The 27851-nt window shown below is 37.5% G+C and overlaps 1 protein-coding gene across 3 annotated transcripts in view; it reads right to left on the bottom strand.

The window, feature by feature from the left end:
* Tpst (tyrosylprotein sulfotransferase) overlaps nucleotides 1-27851 on the bottom strand; it is a 532464-nt gene that overhangs the window by 364949 nt on the left and 139664 nt on the right. For all 3 annotated transcript variants that reach the window (XM_081770746.1, XM_081770747.1, XM_081770749.1), the window contains one exon: nucleotides 26853-26891. The gene's annotated coding sequence lies outside the window, so the exon portion shown is untranslated. The remainder of the gene's footprint in view (nucleotides 1-26852; nucleotides 26892-27851) is intronic.

Consider the following 27851-nt stretch of genomic DNA (forward strand, 5'->3'; position numbering starts at 1 on the left):
GGAAGAAAAAGGCGTGGGAGCAGTTCACGAAAATGGCAGTATCAAATTCTGTAGATTTAGAGGAATTAAACTTGCTATTTATACTTTAAAATAATTAAGCACATGTTTCCGTGGTTTTTGATATTTGACCTAGAAGGGAAAAAAGGGGTGAGAGCGGTTCACTAAGATGCTCATATGTCAGAATTCCTTACATTTAGAGAAATGAACCTTGCTTGAAATGAACATATACTTTAAAATAAACACATATTTCAGTGGTTTTTTATATTTGACCAGACGGGAAGAAAAAGGTGTGGGAATGGTTCACTGTCATCCCCATACAAGATGTTCGAATCAAATTCTATATATGTGAAAGACACAGGACGGGGAATGTAAAATATTGCCTATAGCTTTTGCTAGTTTCATGATAGACTTTTCTTGTTTTCATTATTGGTATGCATATTTATGATAAGGAATCTCGAGCCAAAAAATGTATAAATTTCTTCTCTTATAACCATCAGTGATAGCCATTTAAACGTGAAATCCTTTGTATTTGTATTTATGAGTAACGGGAACTATTGTTCTAAGCTAAGCATGTGCTTTGCTTCATGTTTTACATAACATTTACGCTCTTCAGTTGTTGTTATATATATATATATATATATATATATATATATATATATATATATATATATATATATATATATATATATATATATATATATATATATATATAATGTCGAGTAACATTCCGATCGGAAACTTCGCAACAGCTTTCACAAAGCATTCGTTTCCATAGTAACGACACGGTTCGTAACTTTTTCTTGTCGATTTCGAATTGGCGACAGAAAAATACTCCATTCTTTTTAACATTCACAGATGAAAAAGCCACATCAGACGATAAAGGTTTTGCTCTCCCATTTGGGATCGCAATTCACACACAGAAAGGGTCCTTCACCACAAACACAAACCACGAAATAGTGTGTGCAACAGCATTTGAAAAGCCCGTTTTCTTTTCTTCTCTTCTCTTTCGCCTGTGTACTCTTTTTAAAAAGTAGCGTTTGCATGTTTATCTTCGCTGCCAAATGTCGTTCTCCGTTCCACGTTACGACTGTCGAAGGAATGTCGTTAAAGCGTTATCTCAGATACAAACACGCTAACAGAGTGATACTTTTTGAACTAAGAAATCGAACGTTTTCTTTTCGTTCTTTGTTGCGTTTATAGGCTATCGGCCACCTCTGCCTTTTCGACAGAGAGTATTAAGCTCAATCACGATGGAGGACAATATTTTCCCTTTCCTACCAACCTCACGCAACCGAAATCCACCTATTCGACTCGCTATCTTCTATTAAGTTTTAATGTACGTGATTTACTCAACTTGAAGCTACTGATTGTGAATAGTAGTAACCTAGTGCGACGTCGCGCGGAGTTACGCTACGTACAAAGGTGTATCAAAAAATATGGCGATTTTTTCTCTAAAACCCAGTTTTTTTTTTTTTTTTTTTTTTGCGTAAGTATTTATTTATATTTGTATGTTGAAGATATCAAGATGAGGGAAGTCTGATGGCAATTACAGACTTCTACTGGCGCATCGTCCTGAATATTACTCCAAGGAGATGGTGCACAGTGTTCATCTCCATAACCATTAATGGGAATGAATGGTTGTTAAATAGAATATTTTGTGCTCTCCCAACGCGAATTGATCCCCGAGATCGTCTGCACGAAATGCGAACACACTACCACACAAGCAGGAAAGTCTACCTGCTGTTTACAATGGGGTATGAAACATATTCGGGTTTCATCCAAGGCAAGCATTTCCACCAGGATTCGAACTCCTGGATTACATGCACATTATCCACTCGACCACAAGGAGGCACAGCTGCAAGTATGAGGTATTGTAATTAGTTATGATTGCTCTGACCATTACTGCTGAACTTTGTGCACGTTGTTCCCACTCCTCAAAAAAGTCTCAGATAATGGAAAGAAAAGGCTTTTTTTGATCAAAAGAAATTCAAACAGAAATAAGAAAACAAATCATCATCATCATCATCATAGATGTTCTGCCATTATTGGCAGGTCATTTGCCTCAACTGAGAAGCTCCCAAGCTTCATGGTGTTTCGCTAACCGTCGTCTTCACGTACGACTTTTCTGTTTTGATACCATCCATTAATTGTAGTCTCCTTCGCCCCCTCCTTCTCTTTCCTGCCACCATACCCTTTAGGACGTCCTTCTTGATGCAATTCCCCCTTATCCAATCCCAACCAGTTTCTCTTTCTCTCGATAATATTTAAATTTTTTCCTTTCTCCCTAACCATTTCTAACACACATTCATTCGTTTTACGCTCGACCCACCTAATCATCTTCATTCTTCTCCATATTCATATTTCGAAAACTTCCAGTCTAGCAGGAAAACAACCAAATAAAGGAAAATTATATATACTGTTAATAACCCACAAAATATTTTAATTTAGCTGCTACAGGTAATTATTCTTCGGCAAAACTGTACCGCTCTCATTTTTTTCATATTTAACAAAATATTGAGGAAACCACAAGATAATCCTTCTTTTCTGTGTAATTACTCAGTACTTACAAATCACAAGGGAAGAATCTGTACACTTACCGTGAAATTGGCACCAAAATTAATAGAACGGGAGAGTTTCCAACGCTAAACAATCTGGTGATGATCATTCTTCTGATCAATTGGTCTCATTTACTAACTGAAATCATCTTAAAAGTGCCCATGTGGTTAGAAAAAAAATAATAATAATGGACGCGCCGGCGATGTGTGAATGGTCGTGATGCCGAGTCTGTGCAGAATGCAAAAAATGAAATGAAATGAGATCTTTGAGTTTTACATCCCACGGTTATGCCAGTTAGGCTAAAGGAGACGGTGAAGATGACAAATGAATGAAATGGTGGAATGAAGAAAGCGGGGTAACCGGGAGAACCCCGAAATACTCACTAGCATGGTGTTTGTCCACCACAAAGTACACACGGCGCGAGCTGGGATCGAACCAGGGACCCCATGTACCGGAGGTGAACGCTCAAAGAATAGGAATAGAGTACAATAAGACCTAAAATATAAGAGAACACATACAGTAAACAATTTGTTTACATCACTATACCGCTGTGATGCCTTGAAATTGCATGTACAGTAGGGAGTCGAATATCCAAACTAATTGGGACCACGGGGAGTTCGGATTTTCGAAAATGATCCAAAATATGCCATTTAGGTTTAAATATACTGTGCGGTATGCTCTTTTATCGATATAGTGGTTATACAGTACATACAGTAATTACAATACCATACGTAAGGCTACTTACATTTAATGTTTCTGAAGAACCTGCTCGTACGCTAAATTACACTGTTCCTGTAATTCACACTTAAAACTGAACCTTTATAGGCCTAAGGGAAAATAAAAATATGTACGACAAACAATTACATATGAATGAGCTTTTGTAAAAACACTGACTTCATACAACGCCGACGGACAATTCTATTGTTTGTTTATCGCGAGAGCTAAGACAAAATGTAAAAAGCTTCTAGGGGCCGCGTTCGGATTTTTGATGTTCGAATTATCGACATCCTACTGTATTTTGCCTTAGAATCTCACCAAACCCAGTATACTAACTAGCAATATGCAGAGTGAGTTTCTAACTTGAAACTTCAAAATACTTGGAGAAATAAGCATCGAATGAAACACGAATGTTCGAAATACAATAACAAGTTAATATTTTAGAGTAGGAAATCCACATGTGATAAAATTAGCTTTCCATCGCTACTCTGGGGTGGATCGGGGAGCAACTTCGAAAACTTAAATGACTACGTCCAACTTTTATTCCATATTCGGATTCTACGTGGGGAAATAAATTTTATTGGAAACATGTTTCTTGATTCGTGGTAAATAGCACTGCTATTACTGAAAACTAGCTTCATTAAGGTTTCTTTAATTGGTAACCGCCACATTTAATTGAAGAATAAATTTGCGACAAACCGTACAAATCTTTTGTATTAAATGTTTTCTCGACTTGTGATAGCTACCGTGGGTGATAGCTCTGAATTCGGCGTGAATTCAGGTAAATTCAAATGTGTCAGTGTGGGCGGTGTTAATTGTGAGCTGAGCATTAATATTGTTAATTGAAATACTGGCTCTGCCACAATAAATAGTGTACTAATTTTTTATATAACATGTAAAATGGACATTTCCACTCATGTTTTTTTTTTTTTTTTAATTGCGCTATAAAATAGTTCAGAGCTAGCTGATTATGGAACACATTTCCTTTCGCTCATCCGTTCATTCTAACTAGTCGAAATTTGCGACTGAATTTCGGTCTGCTACTCGTGCGCTTAAAACAATGACCACCATGTTTGTACGTCATCTGTCGGTTCAGGGAAAACTATCTGCGTCGCTCAGTAGGAAAATAACTTAGAGAAAGATGTGATTCATATTTTTCAAATGTCTACGACTTTGCTAATACAATGAAGAATGAAAAAAAAAAAAAAAACAACAGAAATTAAAATTTTCTTTAAAAAGTAAATTGTTTGTCAATTTATTTATAATCAATTAACTGAATATACTCGAATATCTAAGGACAAGCTTATAATGCACTAATTTGTCAGATTATACAATAAAGTATCTAACATATATTTCTGAAGTATTACTCAGTAAAATAATCAATGCATTAACATGTAACTAATGTCACGTACCTTCATTAGTAGTACAACACAATCAATGTCTCGAAACATACGTACTCATCCAAGTTTTCTACTTTTTTCAAAAGTTGTAATGTATGCTATACGTACAAAGACACGAAGTCAGTTGCGATAGTAATTGTATTTAACACCTTTACTTAGACATTGTTTGCTGCCTGAGTTAATACACTAATTAAGGTTTTCATGTTTGGGTAATCAACCAACCTTACGAAGCGAAAAGTGCTAATTTCTGGTATGCAACTTCATCGTGGATTCGATAATTATGCGTTCAGAGGGGAGCCCGAGGAAACTTACCCATCAGAAAACAATTCCCCAAATAAAAATCTATCTATTAAAATGCTAAAATAGCAATTAAAAGCACCCGAGCTCCAACGTATAACTATGGCTTTCAAATCTTTCATTTACGGTTGTGTGTGATTTCACGTTTAACAGGGACAAACATTGTAAGTACGAGTACTTTAAATAAATCAGTTTACATCTTTTTCATAAAGTTTATGATACAGAATTGTTGTTCAAAGCCTTTGTATTTTAATAAGCCTTCTCTAAAATCAATGCACATGAATTGTGCTTCCATCTTCCGAGTTCTTTTAAACTATGTGTTTATATGTTTGTGGTCAATCCTTTCGACAATGAGATCTCGGAAACTATAGCCTCTAGAAATATGACGTTTTCACTGATCGATTGGAAATTTTGCGTAGATTGTCCTGTTTTAATTGAATATTTAAAAAAGCATGGCAGTTATTTCTTTATTACATTTTTTAGGGTAGACTGGAAGCGTTGAAATTACAGAAAAAACAAAAGCATCATATCCTACATGTTATACATTTCAACACCACACTGTTGTAAATAGGGGTTGCATATGCATCAGGCGTCTGTTTCATGCCCAAATAATAATGAAAAAGGAACGGTAACCATTTCTCCAGTCTAACCGATAAGATGAATCTTTATTTTTGGAGTGCTTTGCCCAATGAACACCATATATAACTGCCATTACAACTAATTGTGTATGTAATGTATTTGCTTATTACTTACTGCATGCAAGAAGAAAGAAAACACTGCTAATGCATGAATTAGAAACTCCAACCGAAAATAGGTTCAAATCTTGCGAACGGTGCGAGATACTGAGAAAAAATAATCGATAAAAAAATGAAATGAAATCTGTAAGTTTTACGTCCCACGGTTATGCCGATTAGGCTAAAGGAGACGGTGAAGATGAGAAATGAATGAAAATTGTGAAATGAAGAAAGTAGGAGGAAACGAGAGAACCCCGCAAAACCCACGAGCACGATGTTTGTCCACCACAAAGTCCACACGGCGCAAGCTGGGATCGAAAATAATCGATAAAACCTCCCGTTTATGATACGCCTTGGCGATTTTTTTTTTCAAGAATTCTTTCACTTGTGTCTGTAAAGGGACATGTACATATGTTGTGAGGAATGAGAAGGATATTTATACTCATATGCGAATGATGCGCTGTGTAGAGAGCGCAAGTTCAGCTAGTAATCTAAATTATTTGCTAAGTTCAACACTAGGACGCACGAACTTACGATGATAATCATGTCCATGAGCTTTCTGAGAATTCTCAGTGCTATTTTCAAACTATTTTACACATTAACAATTTTACCTTACCATAATATCTTTGCGCTTACTGTCGTTTTCTTTAGCCAATAAGACAAACTCATAAACTGCGCTTATATTACTCCACGTGAACATTTACAGATCGACTGAGGTGTTTTGAACACACGAGTTAACATTTAAATCAATCAATAAACAGATATGGTAACACATTAACGATTACAAACTAGTTATATTCATAATTGTCTGATTTCTGAATGAAATTAAATTTCTACTTGTATGTTTCACGATTATGCCCTGTAGGCTAAGCGAGGCGGATGATTAGAGTGAATGATTATAAAACAATGGTCATGTGGAATTATTACTTTTAAAGCAGCATATACCAGACCACGATATTCTTCTTTCCTCTTCGCCCAGAACTTGTCCAAGTCTTCGTTACAGAAAACCCGCACGATAACTCTATTAGTTGGTCAAGAAGTTGTGGGCTTAGATCACCTACTCTTCAACGAAGGGGTTCAATATCCACCTTGAATCGGAGGGAATTATATCCTAGTCTGGTATCTGCTGCTTTAAAAATAGTAATTCCATTTGCTACATCGTACCTGTGCGCCGAGAATGGTTTTTCTTCTATGGTAAGCATTAAAACAAAGACAAGAAATAACTTATCAGTTGAAAATTACTCGATAACGTGCGTCATGAAGTTTGAACCGGACATTGCTACACTAGTGAAATCATACCATGATCAGGTATTTTATTAGTTTTCAATTTTAATTGTATTTCAATATACAGGTTTTGCTGCATTTGTATTTTTGTGGCATTTCAATATGCATTTCTCATTAGTTTCATATCGTACCTTTTTCATATAAATTGATTTTTACAGTATCCATTATATACAAGATGTGGATTCTACGAGGGTCATTCAGAAAGTAAAGAACGTTTTTGCATGGTTAAATGAAAATAAAAGATGTCAGCACAAAACTTTGTTTGCAAAGCAACATGACTTTACTCTACTTTTCTACGTAATCGCTATAGTTGTCAAAACATTTGTTATAGCGTGGGACCAGTTTTACAATGCTGATGTCATACTCATCTGCCGCCAAAGATTTGAGCCAGACTGTCACTACTTGCTTGAGTTTATCATCGCTTGGTAACTATTTTTCTCCCAAAAATTCCTTAAGTTTCGGGAATAAGTGAAAACCACTTGGTGCCAAGTCAGGACGGTAAGCATGATGTCCAAAGATGTCCCACTTTAGACGACGTTCCTGCTGTGTTCGTGCTGATGCATGAAGCTGGGCATTGTCATAGAGCAACAAAACTTTTTTCGACAGCATTCCACGTCTCTTGTTTTGGATGACGCGTCGAAGTCGTTGGAGAGTTTCATAATAGGCTTCTGAGTTTATTGTTGCTCCTCTTGCCATGAACTCCGTACTTAATATTTGGCGGAATTTTCGATTGGCTCTGGCATTTTGAATCGCTGCAAAAACAAGTAGCGTGACCGCACAGCATTCAGACTCGGCTCAAACTGAGGTGGAGGAAGAAGCTAACTGCCGCGCAGTCGATCACAATGGTGGGAAGTCGGTTTCGGGCGGGATACTCAATCGTTCTTTACTTTCCGAACGGCCCTCGTATTATTATAGAAATAGATGGATATCGTGAGATCTCCGCAATAGGTACATTAAAAATCTCCCACAACCTTATTACAAATCTTGTTATAAAGGGGTTGCTGGCAACAGGATGTGATAAAATGGGGGTCGTGGTAGGAATTAGGTTGAGAATCACTGTCCTAGAAGAAAGATCACGGGACTGAATGTGGCGTTTACGTTGTCTCTCAATTCTGTCTTTTCACGGTATTCGCTGAGCTGTGGATTGGGTAACATAATCGGTACCCCATGAGAGGATAATCATTGTACCACTATACATCTTGATTTTGTAATCTGTAGCTGTTACTGAATCTTTCAGTTAAGTGAATCAAAAGGCCTAATGTTATAATCCAATAGCAGACCTCTTCTAGCTTTAAATATCAAAGTCATTTTACATTAAAAGATTGAAACTTTTTACAATATTAAAACACTTCGTAATTTCAAGAACTGTAAGTTTTACGCACAGAAACTATTAATCATTTAATTCTCCAATACTTGAAAAAGTGAAAAAAATGAGTCGTTGACAAGCACATTTAATGTCAAAACAAACAAACAAACATCTCCTTCAAACAAATACCTAGCAATTTCAATTTACGTTTGTCAGGAGTAGGAAAAAAAATTCATATAAGTTACCGAAAAACGTACTTACATTAGGCCAGCTTTTAAGCAAAGAAAACAAACTGGAAAAGTATGCACTTTTGCGACTGAACGTATAAGATAGCCGGTTTTTTTTTAAGACAACAGTAAAATCCAAAGCCACAACAGGAAATGTCCTAAGATCTCGGTTACATAAAAAATTTGCGAATTCCCTCAACAAAACAGTCCCGAAACATGCTCGGAGAATATAAAACACAAAATTATTATTGTAAATGTAACCTATGAGAAAGTGTGAATTTATCAAATGCCACGATGTAGCGGAGCTTGTGGAATGATGTTCTCTTCACATTGTATTCTCACCTTGAAAGTGTCACCATGCATGAAATCACAAGCTGCTTCCCACTAGCTGAAAAATGACACAATAATGACATAACAACACGAGACAATGTGTGTGAAAGTGACACTAGGACGAAGCACGCGAAGTACATTTGCAGGCTCCCCGCCAACAACAACAACAACAACAATAAATACTAAACTTTGTTAAAATGTTAGAAACTTCTCCCGCACGATTTCAACAGCAATGTTACTGGAATACAGCCAAACCATGTAGAAGGCGAAAATCTAACTACACGTTGAAAATGTACCTGCATACACGATTTTATATTATCATACTATTAAATTAATATAAATAAACACAAACACACCCTGCTCCATACTAATAAAAACAACTCTGTACGAGGTGCATTCTAATTATAACACCTCCAATTTATTTTCTAAGGATTGGTAACATACAAACGTGCTATTTATTTTAAAATACGGGAGCACTTGTTGTCAATACGTGATAGAGATAACAAGACCCTACAGCACACAGAACTCTAGCGGTAGCGATGAGAGTGATGACTGTTTTTAATACTTACGATACTCGTAAAATGGTGACGTTTTCATTACAAGAACATCGTGTAATCATTCGTTTTCTCAATTTGCGTGCTGTGGCACCGCTTGAAATTCATCGCCAGTTGAGTGACATCTGATGGTGTGTCTAATGTGCATTCGTGGGTGCGACAGTTCAAAGAAGGCAGAACGTTGTGTGACAACAAACGAAGATAATCTCGGCCTCACACCAGCTGATTTGCACAGTGTGCACAGATCCCACGGAAATACCAACTTTGGAGCTGATATGTTTCACACTCATTCGGCGATCCTCCAAAACAACTTTCTCTACTTGTTCGATCATGTCGTCAGACCGACTTGTGCGAGGCCGAGGTTGTCAAACGACGTTCTTCTTTTTTTGAATTGTCGCACCTACTAACGCACATTAGACACATTCACGACACCATCACCACATATTTCATTCAACTAGCGATGAATTTTAAGCGGTGTTACACCACGCAAATTCATACACCACTGCTGCTCGAGTTCTGTGTGTCGTATAGTGCTGCCATCTCTGTCACACACTGACAAGAGTGCTCGCGTACTTTAAAACAAAAAAGTTTCGAGAAAAAATGGAGGTGTTATAACTTGAATGCACCTCCTATTGAGGGCGCGATGATTTGTGATAAAACGTTCTCCTCTGGTTCGATTCATAGGTATTCGAGCTTGTTTCTGTTGAAGTTTAGCATCCCTTTTCAGCATAGATGAAACTTGAATCTATAGGTCATGGTGGAATTCGAACCATCGTAATGCGCTCACATTTTAATGTTCTCCTACCGGGAATCGAACCGAGGACTACGTGCACTAAAGACGAACGCGATAACCACTGGACCAACGGGAAGAATATATGCGAACTTGTGATGGTAACATCGCATCTATATGTTTTATCATCACCTTCCATTTTCTCACTTCACCAATTCTTCCTTCGTAAAGGGGAGATGGTCGCTCAGTGGCAGTGCGCTTAACACTCTGGTACGAGAAGTCCCTCGAGTTATCCCAAGTCAGAGCATGGAATTTGTAGTGGACAACACCACGTCTGTGAGTTTTCTCGGTGTTTCCCATTTCCGACCACATTCCACCAATTCTCTTATAATCATAGAGCTTCATTAATATGTCTCCTATAGCCTATGGGACATAATATGAAATACAAAACAACATTATTAGTCTATTCCCCATTTGCATGTATCAACCAACTGTTTTTGCATACTTTGATAAAGATTTTAGCTTCCAGTGTAAGGATATGGCTACTTAATTTCTCGGTAACTACTGGCCGGATTTGAACGAAATTTGAAAAATGAAAATGAAATGAAATTTTTGTGTTACGTCCCACGGTTATGCCGGCTAGGCTAAAGGAGACGGTGATGATGAGTAATGAATGAAATGGTGGAATGAAGAAAGTGGGAGGAAACGGGAGAACCCCGAGAAAACCCCCACACACGGTGTTTGTCCACCACACTTGGAGGGAGCAGGGTTTAAACCCAGGACCCCATGCACCAGAGGTGAACGCTCTACCACTGAGCCACCGCAACCCCGAACGAAATTTGGTGATCAGATAGCCCATTTATTGTCTAAGGAATAAAGATCGCTATATTTGATGGCCAAACTTGGCCAAAGACAGACTCAGTTCGCCTTGTGTGTTAATTCGACATAACATACATCCTCCGACGGCATAACCTGGGGACGTAAAAGTTTCGTAGATTTCATTTCATTTTGTAGTAATATATATATATATATATATATATATATATATATATATATATATATATATATATATATATATAGGGTAACTGGTAATTCGATGCATTCCTTGCGAGGGGATATTCTACAAGTACTTTGGAACATTTTCGCCTATATGAACCAGGGGTCGCAAATCAATAATTTCTGACTAATTTGCACATGTGTGATTTCTTTGAAATTTGGCGGCTAACGAGAGGTGCGCGAGAAACTTTCACCCTGACCCACTTCCACCTATCGCAGAGCGATGATATTTTACATGTGTAATCCTGCACACCTAGTAGTTCATGTGGTAACGTACGGCTCGTAAGTCTGCACCGTTGCTGTTTAATACGTCCGAATGTGAAGTAAGGTGTATTGGTTCAAACTGCATTACTTCACCTCAGAAATCACACATGTGCAAATTACTCAGAAACCATTGATTTGCGACCCCCCCGGTTAATACGAGTGAAAATGTTTTAAAGTACTTGAGGAATATATATTTCCGTTTTAAGCGGCTCTCCAACCATGTGTCCCGCTCGCCCCAGCTAGCTGCGGCCCTGAACACAACACGGGCAAAGTTCTTTATTGGATGATATCCTTGTGCACAGTTACGATAGTTACCGAAAAACAAACCAAACCACCTGACATGACAGTCCTTTGTGAACTTGAGCCACTCCAACGCCCTCTGTTAGCGACCGGCTGAACTGTGTCCACCCTAGTGACTAACACGCGTCTCTAACAAGCGTTTCAGGAATTTTCTAGTCTAAACATTGTTCAGCATAAGCTCTAAACTCCGATAAACAAAATATTTGTATCCTTCCGCTTGTCACAAATACGATTGGCTAGTGATGTATCACTCCCACTCCCCACGGGAAGGAGCAAATTATACACGTACATTTTGACAATACTGTCTCGTGTTGTCGAGATACTTACAGCAGCAGCAGAAAAGAAAGAAAAGAAACTCGAAATATTAAAAAAAAAAAAAAAAAGTATTTGAATTTCGCTCGTAAACAATTGCCGCTTAGTGAGTAAAGGTTTGCCTTGTTGGTGTTTCACCACAACACTCGCGGAACCGGGATTCATGCCAGTCATCTTTCAGACTTTAAAAGCAGAACACCCGTCCACAGCTGAGTTGGCGCCATAATTACTACGCATCCTTAGTGTTTATTTCTATTGTTTCATTAGCCCCACACGATTGCAGTATTATTAGATAATCCGTATTATATTTTTGTCATTTATAATAATATAGCAGTTTTATATGAAGCTTCATAGTAAAAGTAATAATGCAATCACATGAACTATTTTGCGGAGGAGTACAAGCGTCGGTAGGCCAACAGCAAATCAGCGAGATTTAGTTTCACGTGGCTTTGTTTACCGCAGTTTAGAGCTTACGCCGAACAACGTTTAGTGCTCGTCACGTCTTTTATTCAAGTGACTTCTCAATTTGTCTCACAACGCTTGATGAACGCCGAAAATCGGGAAGCACCGGCTGGGAATTGAACCGGTACCACACGGACGTGAGTCCAACGTTCCTATCACTTTACACTACGGTGTCTCCTCGATAGTGCTACCAGTTTATCAAATTTTCCATAGCTGAATACTTTGACCAGAAACAACCTTTATGTCTCTCTTCCTCTGTGTTATAGTGTACTTGCATGGAAATTCCACAAAACGTGTAGGGAGCTACATAGTCGACTGTAACATCTCACAAGGGTCCAGTATATATCGTTCGAATGATGAAGTTACTCTCAAAGGCAACGTTACGCCGTTTGACAGTAAATAATTATTTTAATGCCTAAGTTAACAAATTCTTTACATTAAAATTCAGACTTCTATTGTGCAAATTGATCATAGTTTGGTGATAACGAAGATAATCTAATATCAATTTTCTAACACTAGCGACACTAAGGTATACAATTTCACCGAATATACTGGGGATATCTAAACCCAACTGTCTCAGAAGATCGCCAAAATGCGTGGTGCATAAAGTGTTAATTGGAAAGCTACTGAGAGAAATGCCTAACGTAAAGTGCGAAAACAGGAAGAAACATTTAAAGATGGATGGATCTTACGGAACCTGAATCACTTTAATACGTTTGATGTTCCCACATCCGGAATTGAACCCGGAATCTTGAGCATCAACGGCACGCGTGCTAGTCAGCAGATCACAGATAAGGGCTACATTGAGCAGTAAGTTATAGCCTTGGATATTCAAAAGAAATGTGAATTTTAACACGAGAGAACTTTGCGTTCTAGAAAGTTCTAGATTTTCCTCTATATTACAATTACTTTGAGTAGAAGTGACTTGAAATGTTAAGAGCATAGCATACATATTTGATTTCCGTGTCATTTACACTGTGCTTGGTTGTTGAACCAAGTGTCAAGAAAGAAAGAAAAACGAAAAACAAAAAAGAAGCGTCGAATTTTAAATTGCAGAAATTGTATTTTTTATAAAGCACAATATAGGCTGGCCAATTAGACTGCAGAATGCTTCTTGCACAAGTGTTTATCATTGTCCGTGTCTTTGTTTCTCTTGAAACGTGGCGACACTAAATGCAATTTCCTTCCGATTTCATCTCCCCATTGCGTACATTATACAAGAGTCAGTCGTTTGATGCAACGTTCGGCGGATCCTTACTTTATTCTAAGGAGAAGATTGCGTTATCCTCTTCTAATTGAACTCTTCCCTCTGTCTGCTTCTGTGCACTTGAGCATATATCCTGAAGGTTTATCAAGAGTAAAAATTGAGGCAAATTACGTTGTTCGTAAATAATAATAAGCCCAAGTTGAAACTTTGATCATACTCATAAGAAAATTATTTTATATGATAATTTTCATTAAAAAAATTACTTCATTTTAATGAATATGGCGTAAGTTATCTTTAAGCCTTCCCCATTGCTTAAGCCTAAAATTCGTTGCAGATAAAATGGGTAAAATGGGATAATAAGACCCCCAATATAGATCCCCAAACAATAGGACCCTACAGCAGGATTGCATTTAACATCCTAGAACTGCTTAATGTTGTCAAATACAAAAGCTTTATTTTTTCTTCCTGTGATGGCAACTTACATAGTGTACTTATTATATGGATAGGACTATATACAGGGTGTATCAAAACCCGGGGCCATAGGCCAATTCCATTATGGTTAAAGATACGGAAGAAATCGAAAGAGACAAAAGTTGCCGGAAATAAGTGGATTTCAATCTGAAATGGTTTCCGCAATATTAAATGAAAAAGCAATGTTTTCAATCACTAGGCTCTCCGACGAGAACGTAATGACACGCAAAAATGACATTGGGAATACACATTGTTATGTAAAGGGAACCTTGAACACTGAAATCTGATTTCTAAGAATACTATATTGTTGATATTGTCACATGGACAGCCTTACCGGGAGTGAGCAGTGACTATGGTACTTCTCTCAAATGGTGATTTACACGTACCATTGGGTCTGGGAGGAGATACTCTCCAAAGTATCTCAACATGTTCGTGGTACCTCAAGACCCGGATTACATGGAAAGCCTACCAGGGTAGCCATCCCCAAATGATAGACAATCTACATCAGCCATTGGCTCTGGTAATGTACGGTGTACCTCTACCACAACAAGAGGAAGACCCGTATTGCATGGGCGATACTACCGAGAGGGGAATGTCAGTTTACTACCTGGAGAAAAACCAAACAGTGACTACAAAAAGGTGCCGATCCCAGGTATCTGGGTAAAGGTTTCCGATCCTAGTAAAAGGGCGGAAGCCTTACAGCATAAAGGGCTGCCATCAACCTCAAATAGTGACTTAACACGTACCATTGGATCCGGGATAATACGGGAGTATCTCAACGTGTACGCGGTACCTCTACGCGCAAGATGGGAGATGTTGAACGATAGAGGTAGGCAGGGCCAGGAATAAACAAGCCCCCTTTGGCATATGTAGGTCTCCCGGAATTGGGTTGGACTCTGACGGGCAGTGGTGGAACCGTGGGATTCGGTAGCCTATGTAAGCTTATCCTAAAAATCTCGGTAATGGTGAGCATGGGCGGTAGGTGAACTTGCCTTACAATGGTTGGGCATCATGCCTGCAGAGCATGGGAGGCCTTGATTCGCTAGCAAGTACGGCTCTATCAGTAGGTAACTGATACGCACTCAGAACTTCGGTCTGGCGGCGCAACAGTGAGCCTCACTCCCTTAGAGAATGAGGATCACATCGGTAATTGCGAGTCAAGGTCGAGGGACACACTTTGAAGAAGCACGCTGTGCACAAGACAGATCGCCACTATGAGGAACCACGGAGCGAGCGTAGTTTAATCGGAACCGGTCCACAAACTAAGCCAAACGGCTACAACCGGTCACAAGTGGCAGGAAAAATGTGACAGTAGACCACTTCCATCTAATCTTGATACGGTGAGAGGCCAAGGGAACAGGCTGCTGAACTGGCAATGTGGCTTCTTCATTTAACACGGGGCGCCTTAGCAGTGTAGAGCCGAAGCGGTTGGTATAATTGGAAAATTCCACCCTTTCTACATTGAAAACCACCTATTTCCAATTATTTTCGATTTTTCCATTTTCTGGTATCTTTACTTATAACGGAGTTTGCCTATTGCTCCGTACTTTTGATGCACCCGGTACTGCATTATAGAAATGTACGCAACTTCTATGTTTTTTTTTTTTCATTGGATAAAATATTACTTCTCAAAATTGTTGAGATAATTGACAGCTTGTTTGTCTTTTTCTTTTTAGAACTTTTCTCTTCCTTTTTGCTATGAGAACTGACAAAGTAATCCTAAACCTATTAATTATATTTTATGGCAGTAGTTAGCAATAAGAAAAATAATTAAATAAGAACTACATACGTACGAGGGGCGATAAGAAAGTAAAGTTACAAAGCCTGCAGTGAAACGTGTATATAGGCTATTATTTCATACAACCAATACAGACAACAGATAGTACAAACTAGGGATGGCCAATTCCGGAATTTTTACTTTCCGGAATCCGGAAAGTAAAATCGGAAAATTCCGGAATTCGGAAAAATTCCGGATTTCGGAAAAATTCCGGAATTCAGAAAAATTCCGGAATTCGGAAAAATTCCGGAATTCGGAAAAATTCCGGATTTCGGAAAAATTCCGGATTTCGGAAAAATTTCGGAATTCAGAAAAATTCCGGATTTTAGAAAAAATCCGGAATTCGGAAAAATTCCGGATTTCGGAAAAATTCCGGAATTCGGAAAAATTCCGGATTTCGGAAAAATTCCGGATTTCGGAAAAATTTCGGAATTCAGAAAAATTCCGGATTTTAGAAAAAATCCGGAATTCGGAAAAATTCCGGATTTCGGAAAAATTCCGGAATTCGGAAAAATTATTTTTTCTTTTTGTAATCCTAAGAATTTTGTTCAAATGCAAACGAACAAATTTCCTTTTTGTAATCCTAAGAATGTATGATGCAAGTTAAGCTGAAACTTACATCCTAAAGTATACACTACTCAATCTTCCCATGGTTAATGAGATGTAGTCCAAAAGTACGATGCACTCCTAATATTTAATTTTTGTTTTACTGTGATATTGTCCAGAGGTAATACATATATCACACTGAGATAAACAACTTGACAGAATGAAGATATCATACGTAGTTTTCCAGAAAATCGTGAGAAACGAATTTTTATGAAGTTAAAATATGCGTCGCTTGTTGCCAGTGTGATGCAATTGATAACTTTTATGCTGGAATAGTATTATTATTATTATTATTATTATTATTATTATTATTAATCGTTTTTGTACTGTAAAAGAAAAATATGAACCGTTAAGTAGTAGATTTTATCTGTTGTTTTTTGATATCTTCTAACAGTAATAACAAACTGCTTGTAAATACGCAATGATTATCAAGGACAATGGCATATTAATGTAAGGACTACTCTGCAGACTAGCAATAAACAATAAACAATAACAGATAAACAATAGTTCCAAAAAAAAAAAAAAGTAACTAACTTGGGCACGTCAGAATGTTCGCGAGAATATAGGGACCCATTGAGACTATACGTGGTGTAATTATTACTCAAAGGGCCGTACAATGGAGGCATTAACGTTAATGTTAATGGTACTAATGAGCACTTACTTGCTCTAACGGTTAACCTCATTTTTGAGATGATTCTTAGAAGTGGGCGTGTTGGCATGCAGTTAGAAGACATATCCATTATTTGAAAAGCACACGTTATCTGTGGAGTGCTAACGATTTGCGTCACTATCGAACACTAACATAGCACTAGCGACGTTTAAAGTCGAAATTGGAGTCTGACATAAGTGGCTTGTCAACTTCACGGACATTATATTTCCCTTGAATGCGAGAATTTTGCGCCCAGGAAATTTGCGCCCTACCACAAAAATAGGAAAAAATGCGCTCGCAATATATTTGCACTGGGATGTTTGCGCCCTACCGCAAAAAGAGGGGAAAATGCGCCGGCTATATATTTGCACTGGGATGTTAGCGCCCTACAATTCAACTTATTTTTGTACTGTGTAAAGTAACTTCCACTCACACTTGAACTAGGCTTGCCTCTCATCGTCTCAGTGAGTTACTCCATCCGTTATAATATTCCGAACAAATGAAAAAAAAATACAATTTTAGTTCACTGAAGGGCAATCCATATAAATACAATTTTTCATTATACTACAAAATTTACAATAAAAGTATAAATGACTGATATATAATTATTTATTAATATAATCAAAGAGTATAATTTAATCTACAAAAGGCTGTTTGGCTCTACCCAGATATCTCTGTTCACAATCCTTGCGAGTTGTTTGGCTTTTTAGGACACAAAATATAGAAAAGAAAATGTAAAGTGAATATAAAATCAGTTCAGTAATATTATCAAGAAAACTATGTACAGTGTGTTTACTTGCTGGAATTACACTTTAAACACACAATTGCGTTCAGTCGTTCTTTCAGAAAAAATGTTCCGGAGGGCACACTTAGTGTTCCGGAGGGGGTCACTGCTGGTACTATTCTATTTATTATTATATTATAGACGTATTATTTTGGTCTCCTCCGAGGGGGCACTTTGAGAGCTCTGGGGAGGCCAGTGTTCCCCCAAAATCATCTCTGGAAGAAGCAGTGATTGCGTTGATCCGTTGTGTTCTTTTGGCTTATATTGAAGTTTATTCTCCCCTTATATAGCCACAATGAAAATAAATCACAAATGGCATGGTTGTGGGGGGAGGATTGTTTATGCTGTAATGTCAGCCCTTCCGAGCAAATGCGTAAGCTCGAATAGGTTCTTTTATTTCGCAGGGCTCAAACTTCCCGGTGGAGGTACATTGCAGGCGCAATTTTCCTTGTTCTTGAGGTAGGGCGCAAATTTCCCAGACGCAAAATTCTCGACACCGTTCGAATGACCTCGGAAGACTATATCTTTTTCAATGCTTTTTTATAATTTTTTACTCGAGATATCTTCATAGCTTCTTATTAAAATACTTACTAATATATCCTCATTTTATTGTCCTAACCAATCAATATGGGTATGTTGTCAGTAAAATATTTAGATTGATCGAGCCTCTGGTGTGTAACCACAGTATTTCATATCATCCCTCCATTAGAAATCTTGGCTAAACGAACCAATATATGTTGCCAATAAAATAATTTAGAATGATTGAGCCCCTGGTAAATAACCACAGTATTTCGTGACAGACCCCCCCTTCCTATTACCATATTCTAGCTACGTGCCTGACTCAGCTAATTCTCTACATTCTTTACCAAGCACACATTTTCTAAAGCGGAAAATGCTCTCTAAATACCTAAGCTCATTATTTTCAGCAGATGCACAAATTGGGTAACATTCTATCTACATGAATGTTATATATGTCGATTACTGGAAACCGTTTCTCGCTATCTATTACCATATTTACTATATAATGATTAACGTTAAAACCGGAAATGGTTGATTTGTACCGCTTCCGGTTTGAATATTACATTCATCAGGGAACTCGATTCTTAACTATTGACTCTGTACATCGTGGCCAAAATTGATGGTAATCCATCAGATAGTACTTGAGACTGTTTGTTTCACTGACGGACAGAATGAATATATGGCTATAGAGTTTTGATAAAGTAAATTCGTTAATGAGTGATGATGGAACAAATATAAGAAAGGGAACCAAGAGTAGGGCTACCACCAGAAAAATTTTCGAACACAAAATTAGCCATCGAAAACCCACATGTCCTGGGTTAGAATACCATAGATGAAAACTCTACCACTGAGTCATCAATCACCCGCTTATTAGTTTTATTAATTATTATATTAATATAAATTAATGAATGCCTGCTTATGTTAATTATTGAACAATTACATTGTATACTTCGTAAAGTCAAAAATTATAAATTTGTATTTACTGTACATACAGTGAGCGCAGAAAGTGTTCGTACACCTATGCTATTGAAACGAGAATGCTTGCGAAAAAGAAACAGAAAATTTAAGAAGTGTAATAACACACACAATATGAATAATGAAAACTAAGCTTTATGAATATACCAATAAAGAACAAAAAGACAAGTTTAATGGTCAGAAAGTAAATAAATTCCGTAGAAAGTGTATAGAGTAGACGCAAAAAGAGATCGTACACCTGACGTACGAATACGAAACAAAGATACCACAACTGGGGTTCACTAGTATTCATCTGATTATACACCTCTGTTTATAGCATGACGAATAACAGAATGAGTTTAGTTGTGAATAGGAGTGAAAAAACTGCACGGTGGGCTGTAAAACTGGGAAGCAACCGAACAGAAACAAATGAGGAGACAAGAAAAGTAATTATTAAATTGCATAAGAAGGGTAAATCTTTGAGAAAGATAGCAAACCTTGCAGACAGACCTCGTTCAACAGTACAAACAATAATTGCGATGTATAATGTTTCTATCACTGTGCGAAAAAAAAAAAAAAAAACTGGAAGACCAGGAGTGTTGAGTGAACAAGATAAACGTTACATTATTAGGGAAAGAAAAAAGGTTCCGAAAAGTAGTGCTGTGCAATTGGCAACGGATCTGGAAACACGCGGTGTTAAAGTATCAGCCAGTACAGTGCGGAATATTTGCAGGGTATCATGCTCGGATAGCCAGGAAAATGTTATGGGTGAACAAGACAAATCGTATAAAGAGACTAAAGTTTGAAAAAGAGTATAAAGATAAGGGATCAGGCTTCTTTCTGGAATAAGGTCATATTTTCGGACGAAAGTAAATTTAATCTTATCGAATCCAATGGGAGGCGTATGGTATGAGGCAAGGTGAATACAGAGATGAATCCTCAAAATCTCGTCCCTAAAGTAAGACACGGAGGAGGGTCCGTCCTCGTCTGGGGTTGTATGAGTGCCTCAGGAGTGGGTCGTCTCCACTTTATCGATGGAGTGATGATCCACAAAGTGTATATTAACATATTAAAGGAAAATCTCCATACTAGTGCGCAGAAAACAATTTATTGTTCAGCAAGGCAACAACTCCAAACATACAGTGGAAAATACTCGATTGTGGCTACTCTATAATACCTTGAAACAGCTTCGCACACCTCCCCAATCCCCAGACATGAACCCCATAGAACATCTATGGTCTGTTCTGGTGACAAGAATCAGAAGGCACAGCTTCTCTACTAAAGAAGGCCTGAGAAAAGCTATTCAAGAAGAATGGGACATATTCAGTCCCGAAGCTACTAACTAACTAACTAACTCTATGGCCTATGGAACCCGGAGGTTCAATGCCGCGTTCACAAAAGCTCTCCACTGACTTCTATAGTCCCGAAGCTACAGAACTACGAACTACTACAGGTGAAATCAATGCCACGAAGACTACAGACAATCATTAACGCACAGGGTAATCCCACAAAATAATAAATAACGTAATATACTTTATAAGCATTAATTCAATCATAAGTGTACGGTGACTTTTTGCGTTTACAAAAAAGGAATTCTCTCTTTTCTTCTGAGCAAAACAGTGATTGTCTTTGTTTGGCCTTTCTCTTGTATATAGAAATAAAATGTATGAAGGTGTAGTCTTAATTCTGGTTATATATATATTTTCCACCTCCCGTTCTCATGCTAGCTGTTTTCAATATAAAGTATGCATGGTGTACGAGCACTTTCTGCGCTCACTGTAGGTATGTTGACAATAAGCGAATGTTATTAGAATATTTGTTGAGATTTCTTTTCCTTCACTGCCTTTCGCCTGATTAAAAAGTAGTTTGCAGTGCTTTGGAGCAGCTGCAGGTGGGAACGCGATAATGTTTGAGACATACCGGCGACTTTTTTGTGTATGAAAATAAGACCTTCTCATAAAGCAGTAAATAACTGCAGTAGCAATTGTCTACGTAAGTGATAAAGACATATCCAACTACAAGAAACTAATACAGTATATATATTCATTATTGTGTTTCTCTTTTAACAGCTACTACCTAGGGATGGCCAATTCCAGAATTTTTACTTTCCGGAATCCGGAAAGTAAAATCGGAAAAATTCCGGATCTCGGAAAAATTCCGATTTTTTCTAAATTCCGGATTTTTTCCGAATGTCGGAATTTTTCCGAAATACGGAATTTTTCCGAATTCCGGATTTTTTCTGAATTCCGGAATTTTTCCGAAATACGGATTTTTTCTGAATTCCGGAATTTTTCCGAAATACGGAATTTTTCTGAATTCCGGAATTTTTCCGAATTCCGGATTTTTTCTGAATTCCGGAATTTTTCCGAAATCCGGAATTTTTCCGAATTCCGGAATTTTTCCGAAATCCGGAATTTTTCCGAATTCCGGAATTTTTCCGAAATCCGGAATTTTTCCGAATTCCGGAATTTTTCCGAGATCCGGATTTTTTCCGAATTCCGGAAATTTTCCGAAATCCGGAATTTTTCCGAATTCCGGAAAGTAAATTTTCCGATTCCGGAAAACAAAATTTCCGGAATCCGGATTCCGGAAAATTTTGGCCATCCCTAGTACAAACATTAGGTAATTTTTCGATATAGTCTCCATATCGGTTGACTGATTTATCACATCAAGCGATGAGTTTGAAGATTCCGTTCTGGTAAAAAAATATGTTCTTGCGTTTTCAGCCATGTTGCCACGAAGTGTCTCATCTCACTTCGTCGTGCACAATGTCACGAACGCTTCCGAATGACATTCCCAATTCTGCCACCAGATGTCGTAACGTGATCCTCTTGTTGTCCTAAATCACCTGCTCCACGCGAGCTGTGTTCAAATCTGTTGATGCCGTGTTGGGTCGGCCACTATGCTCCTCGTCGGTGACGTTTTCTCTACAGCCTGTCTATTCCACCTGTGCCCTCGGAAACTATGCGAACTATACTTCGGCCCCACCCCCGCCATCCCTCTGGCGGATGAAACCCTCCCTTTGCGTAGCGAATAGAAATGAATGACCTCAGCTGTGTTGCCAATTTGTCATTCAGTCGTTTGGTCTTGACGAATGAAGCTCGTAGGCTACTTAAAGTGGCTAACAAGACAGCACAGTGAAGTCCGTGAAATAATTCATTGTGGCAACGCTTCCGCATCCAACAATTGAAAGACCTCGGCCGCAGCAACTTGTCTCTCCTCTTTTCAGGGAGGTATGGGAAATCACATATTGACAGCACCGCCAGCAAGGGTACAGTTCAAATAGAAAGGCTCTACCAGATGCAAGCCTTCGACACCATTCTGCGACATGATGACGAGACATTACAGTCTCTCCGTAAACCTCTACCAGCTGCCGGTGAATTTCAGCCGCGGTTACATGTTTCGCTCACAGAAATCTTATAACTGAGCGGACTTCGCGAGATTGGCATTCCAAAGGAATCGCCACTTGTGTTTATTTACAACTAGCTTCGTAGGCCGCGGTTAGGTGAAACTCTGCAAAGTTGCCAACCCCATTTATTAAAATTACCACATACTCCTAATTCTTCTATAACAGACGAAATTCCAGAAATATTGACCTTGTAACCTTAGTGTCTAATCCTTTCTTGTACATTAAATGTTCCATGGCTCACGGATGCCTCATGTTCACTGCTTCAGAAACTAAAGACCACCAGTTTGTCCTATCCCACGTCAAATCAATGTAGTTAGAATTATTCTTAATCGCTTCTTCTTCTTTAAGCTAAGGTCTTCCTTAAAGGATAAAACAGGCAGAAATCGTTGCGTAATAGGATACAGACTGAACAATGCAAGTATTGTAATGTGTTTACTTTGTTAAATATAGGATGTCCTAACTTTGGTGTCAGCTAACATGGATTAGCATGGACTTTAGGAAAGTCCTAATTAAGTTTTTTTTAAAAAAAAGAAGATTATATTTAGCCCTACAGGGTTAATAAATGAGCTTAAAACTGTATTATGCACGACAGCACTTTATAGTTTAGCATTTATAGAAGTGTTATCTACAGTTGTGAATGTAAATTTATGTTGGCTGTATAAGTATATAGCTGTTATTATATTGAGTTGTTACAGCGGTAGATGATTCTTGTTGATTCACTGATCATTAATTACCTAAATGTCCCAGAGGTAATATGTGTTTAACTATTTATGTCTATACATACAGAGTTATCTGTGATTTTATTCGTCATTTACATGTATATCTGTATTCATTTGTATATTCATATTTCATATTTACCAATGTGAATACAGATTAAATTATTAATATTCATGACAATAGTTGATTACTTGTTTGGTTTCTTCCTTTAAAAAAATAGTTGTTATAAGTGGATAATCCTAATCCTTATATATATATATATATATATATATATATATATATATATATATATATATATGTGTGTGTGTGTGTGTGTTTGTTTGTGTGTGTGTGTGTGTGTGTGTGTGTGTGTGTGTGTCATAAGGTTTTCGCATTGAAAGCCCAGAGCCACCACATTTTGTACATAGATATATCCTCGCAAGATCTAATCGCGTACGAAGCTGTTTTTTCTTAATTTTTGACTCGAGCGGCGATCGCGGAGTCTCATGTTCTGAAGGTTCAAAAAGTATAGAGCAGCGTTTCCCGACCTTTTTCAACTTGCGGCACACTACGGGTCTAAGTTGAATTCTCGCGGCACACTCATAGGTAATATTATTATTATTATTATTATTATTTGTAAATAGAAAATACCGTCGTATTTGTTTTCTTTGATTACTGACCTCCTTCTCACAAAGAATAAAGCTAGATCACTGGTTTTTCTCCATCATAAATCATTATACTTACTTTTCATTCAAATTAAAAAATAGAAAACAATTCCAATGAAATATAGAACTCAGTCTTTTAAAAAATACACTTTCTTTTTCGAAGAATGTATCCAACCTTTCACAAGTAAGATCACTAAATTACGAACGAACAAACAAATCTCTTGTACTTTTAAAACGGAATTGCGGTAATTTGTATGAGTGTTTGCTTTGTCGAAAGGATAGAATGAGATTTTAAAATTTCAAGTTCCGAAATAATCTGTAACAATAAAGAAACAATAATGGTCATAACAATGATAATACTTTTTTCAACATTAAAAATGAACAGATAAGTAACACAGTGTGAAACTTATAATTTATTAACATGGTTAATATGCGTCACAATTTTAAATATTAATAAAATTCTGTTTTCGAAATACAATCTATGTAGTAGTAATGTATGTACAATAATATATTACAATTACAGTATTTTTTCATTGTAGAGGTTCATAGTAATTGAAAGTTAAATACACATTTTTCCTGTCTTGCAATTAGGTTCCTATATAATTAATAATTTTGTTTTCATTTCCTCGCGGCACACCAGTGTGCCGCGGCACATCGGTTGGGAAACGCTGGTATAGAGTATATCAGAAGTACTCAAGTTAGGCAACCCAAACTACTCTACTGTATTACAGGTTGCATACTATTAAATCAATGAGAAGATTGGGCATTTCTGCTAAGTGTTATAAAATTAGGCAGTGTTTTTGTTTGTGACGCTTGTTCATTATTCTAGAACTTCTTTGTAATATAAATTTTCCCATCTTCCATGTGAGTGCGAATGGCATACCTCGAGTTTATCGGAGAAGGAAATGGGGAATGGAATGAAGTGAAAAAAAATTAAATACGTATTTAAGGTCATCTGTTGCCAAAAATAGTGATTTAGACGTAGAAATAACGTAGAATGAAATATGGACGGTGAAATTGGAAGAAAGTATGTGGTTCTATGCGACCTTAGGATTACGTTAAAGAATAAAGATATGGGTTGGGTTGATTTTCAGTTTAACGTCCCTTTCAGTAGCGAGGCTATGTGAGACATGGACCTACTGATTAACGTGGAATCCGAACCACATGAGCTCCCATGGGAAGAATAAAGATATGGTTTACAAAATAGTGGTTAGGCTAGCAATGACATACGGAGCAGAAACGTAACCAATAAACAAAAGAAGAAGAAAAAGACAGAATGTCATCGAAATGAAAATGCTACGCTGTATGTGTGGAAAAACAAAAAGAGACAGAGTGAGGAATAAGAGAGTAAGGGGAACAACCAAGATGGTAAAGATTTCTAAGAAGATCTAAGAAAGACGAGTGCAGTGGTATGGCCATGTAATGAGAAGAACAAATGACTATGTGGTTAGAAGAGTGATGGGAATACAAACAGATGGGAAGAGAAGTAAAGAGAAATAAATGAATAGACATGATTAAGAATGACTGAGAAGATCTAACAGGGGAAGAATTTCAGCATACAGACATACGGAGAAGGGACATCAGAAACATAAAATGGGAAAATATGGAGAGGAAGAAGGCATTTGTACAGAAGCTAATTGAGCACGCATTTCCAATTCGCCGATGTATGACGTAGGAGCGAGCTAAGCCTGAAGAGAGTGAGAGGGGGGACAGGTTAAGCAAAGAAGAGAAGAGAACGAGAAAGATGGATGAAGTTCGCTTAATCAAGAATCCACGAGCAGTGTATCTCCAAAACGACTGACTACGCCTTGTTTACTTGTCACCATCTTCTATTTATGGTTGAATTGTTTACCAAGAATTGGAGCAGCAAACTGTGACGTCAAAGAGCATGAAGTTGGAAATTATTGTCATAGAAAATCAATTCATAACTATTGCATCATTATATTCCATGTTCGTCGCGGGATCATTCCTATATGTATACATTCCTATCAAAATCAACAGTTAATAGAATCCCTCTCCATGCACGATACTGCTGCGTTTGCCTTTTTCTGCGGGAAAAAAGTATTCTCTAAGACTTCTAGGCGTCACGATTAAAACGAGGGGTCGTGGTGGCTTAGTGGTAGAGCGCTTACCCCTGGTGCGTGGGGTCTCTCGTTCGATCCCCAGCCAAGTAAGTTTGTAATGGACAACATCGTGTCCGTGGGTTCTCTCGCGTACTCACATCTCCTCCCACATTCACATTCCACCAATTCTTACGTCATTCACTTGCTTTAGTCATCGCCTCTTTTAGCCTAAAGGGCATAATCGTGGGACGATAAACAGAAATATTCAGTTGCAACTTTTTGCACAATAATTTTACAACTTTGAAAAGATATGTCACAAATTTAAAATATCTTTTTGCTAAACTAACGTCGACTGGAACTTGTCGAGGCTGTTTGCGTACACCTAGAAGCAAATTACAGCATAAACACAGCTATTCTTATCTCCTTTAACAAAAAAAAAAAAAAAAAAAAAAAAAAACATAATAATAAACATGGGTAAAACATTACATTAACAAAGAAAAATTATTTATAAACATTTACTCACCTCAAACACTCCTAATGCACAAATGATGGTTCAGGGTATCTATTAAAAAATAAAAGAAATAACAGTATGAGTGTTGCACCATACAAATTCGTGACAAGTTAGTATAACAAACGATTTTATGTGCAGAGCAACTTACACATAAATACGTTAAAGTCTTTGTTCTAGATATATTGTTTATATAAAGCAAGCCTATATTGCAGTCAATAAAAAAACACAACTATATTTCCTTCCACATTCCGTGAACATCATTTAATAAAAAATTAAAAACAACTGTATACGCTCTTGCATAATCAAGTATACGACACACAAGAAATAATAATATTATATTATACAGACGTACTTCTTTCCTTATTTCACATTGAAATTCGAGTTCTATGAGCTACAAAAGTAACAGCCAATCAGGTTTGGGCAATATCAGAAAGAGTGATGCTGTAATCACCGGTTTTCTTGAACGTCACAAGCAAATAAAGGACTAAGTTGGCTGTTACGCTTAGCAGCTTTAGAGGGAAAAATAAATGAAAAATAAAAATGTAATAAGTATTCTAATATAATAAACAACTTTCAATGTATATCGAAAACGTGAAACTCAAATTTCTCTAATCTAGCGCAAGAACATAGCTGCATAATTTCTCATTTGTATCTTATACATGAATTCAAAGTTTTGTGTATATTACATCTATAAGAATTCTTCTATGGCTGAGAACCATGCACAGCCTTCTCCTTCGTCCATGTTGTGAACCTCCTATTAGCCCCCTCCCACTGATTTCAGGGTTTTCTAAGAGATTATTGACTATATAGGCCCTACTCCTGGTCTATGCTTATGGACTGTCAGATCAAGGCAACATCAGGAAAGAGTGGCGCTGTCTTCGATGTTTCTCTTGACGTCATACGCAGACGAGGGAGAAAGAAGACTGCTTATCTGGCGTAACAGTTTTAGAGAGAAAAACTGAAAGAAATACAAGAATGTAATAGGTAGGGCCCGGATAATTTAAAAACGCA

This window comes from Thermobia domestica, chromosome 9, assembly GCF_964235325.1.
Source record: "Thermobia domestica chromosome 9, izTheDome1.hap1.1, whole genome shotgun sequence".
Taxonomy (NCBI): Eukaryota; Metazoa; Arthropoda; class Insecta; order Zygentoma; family Lepismatidae; genus Thermobia; species Thermobia domestica.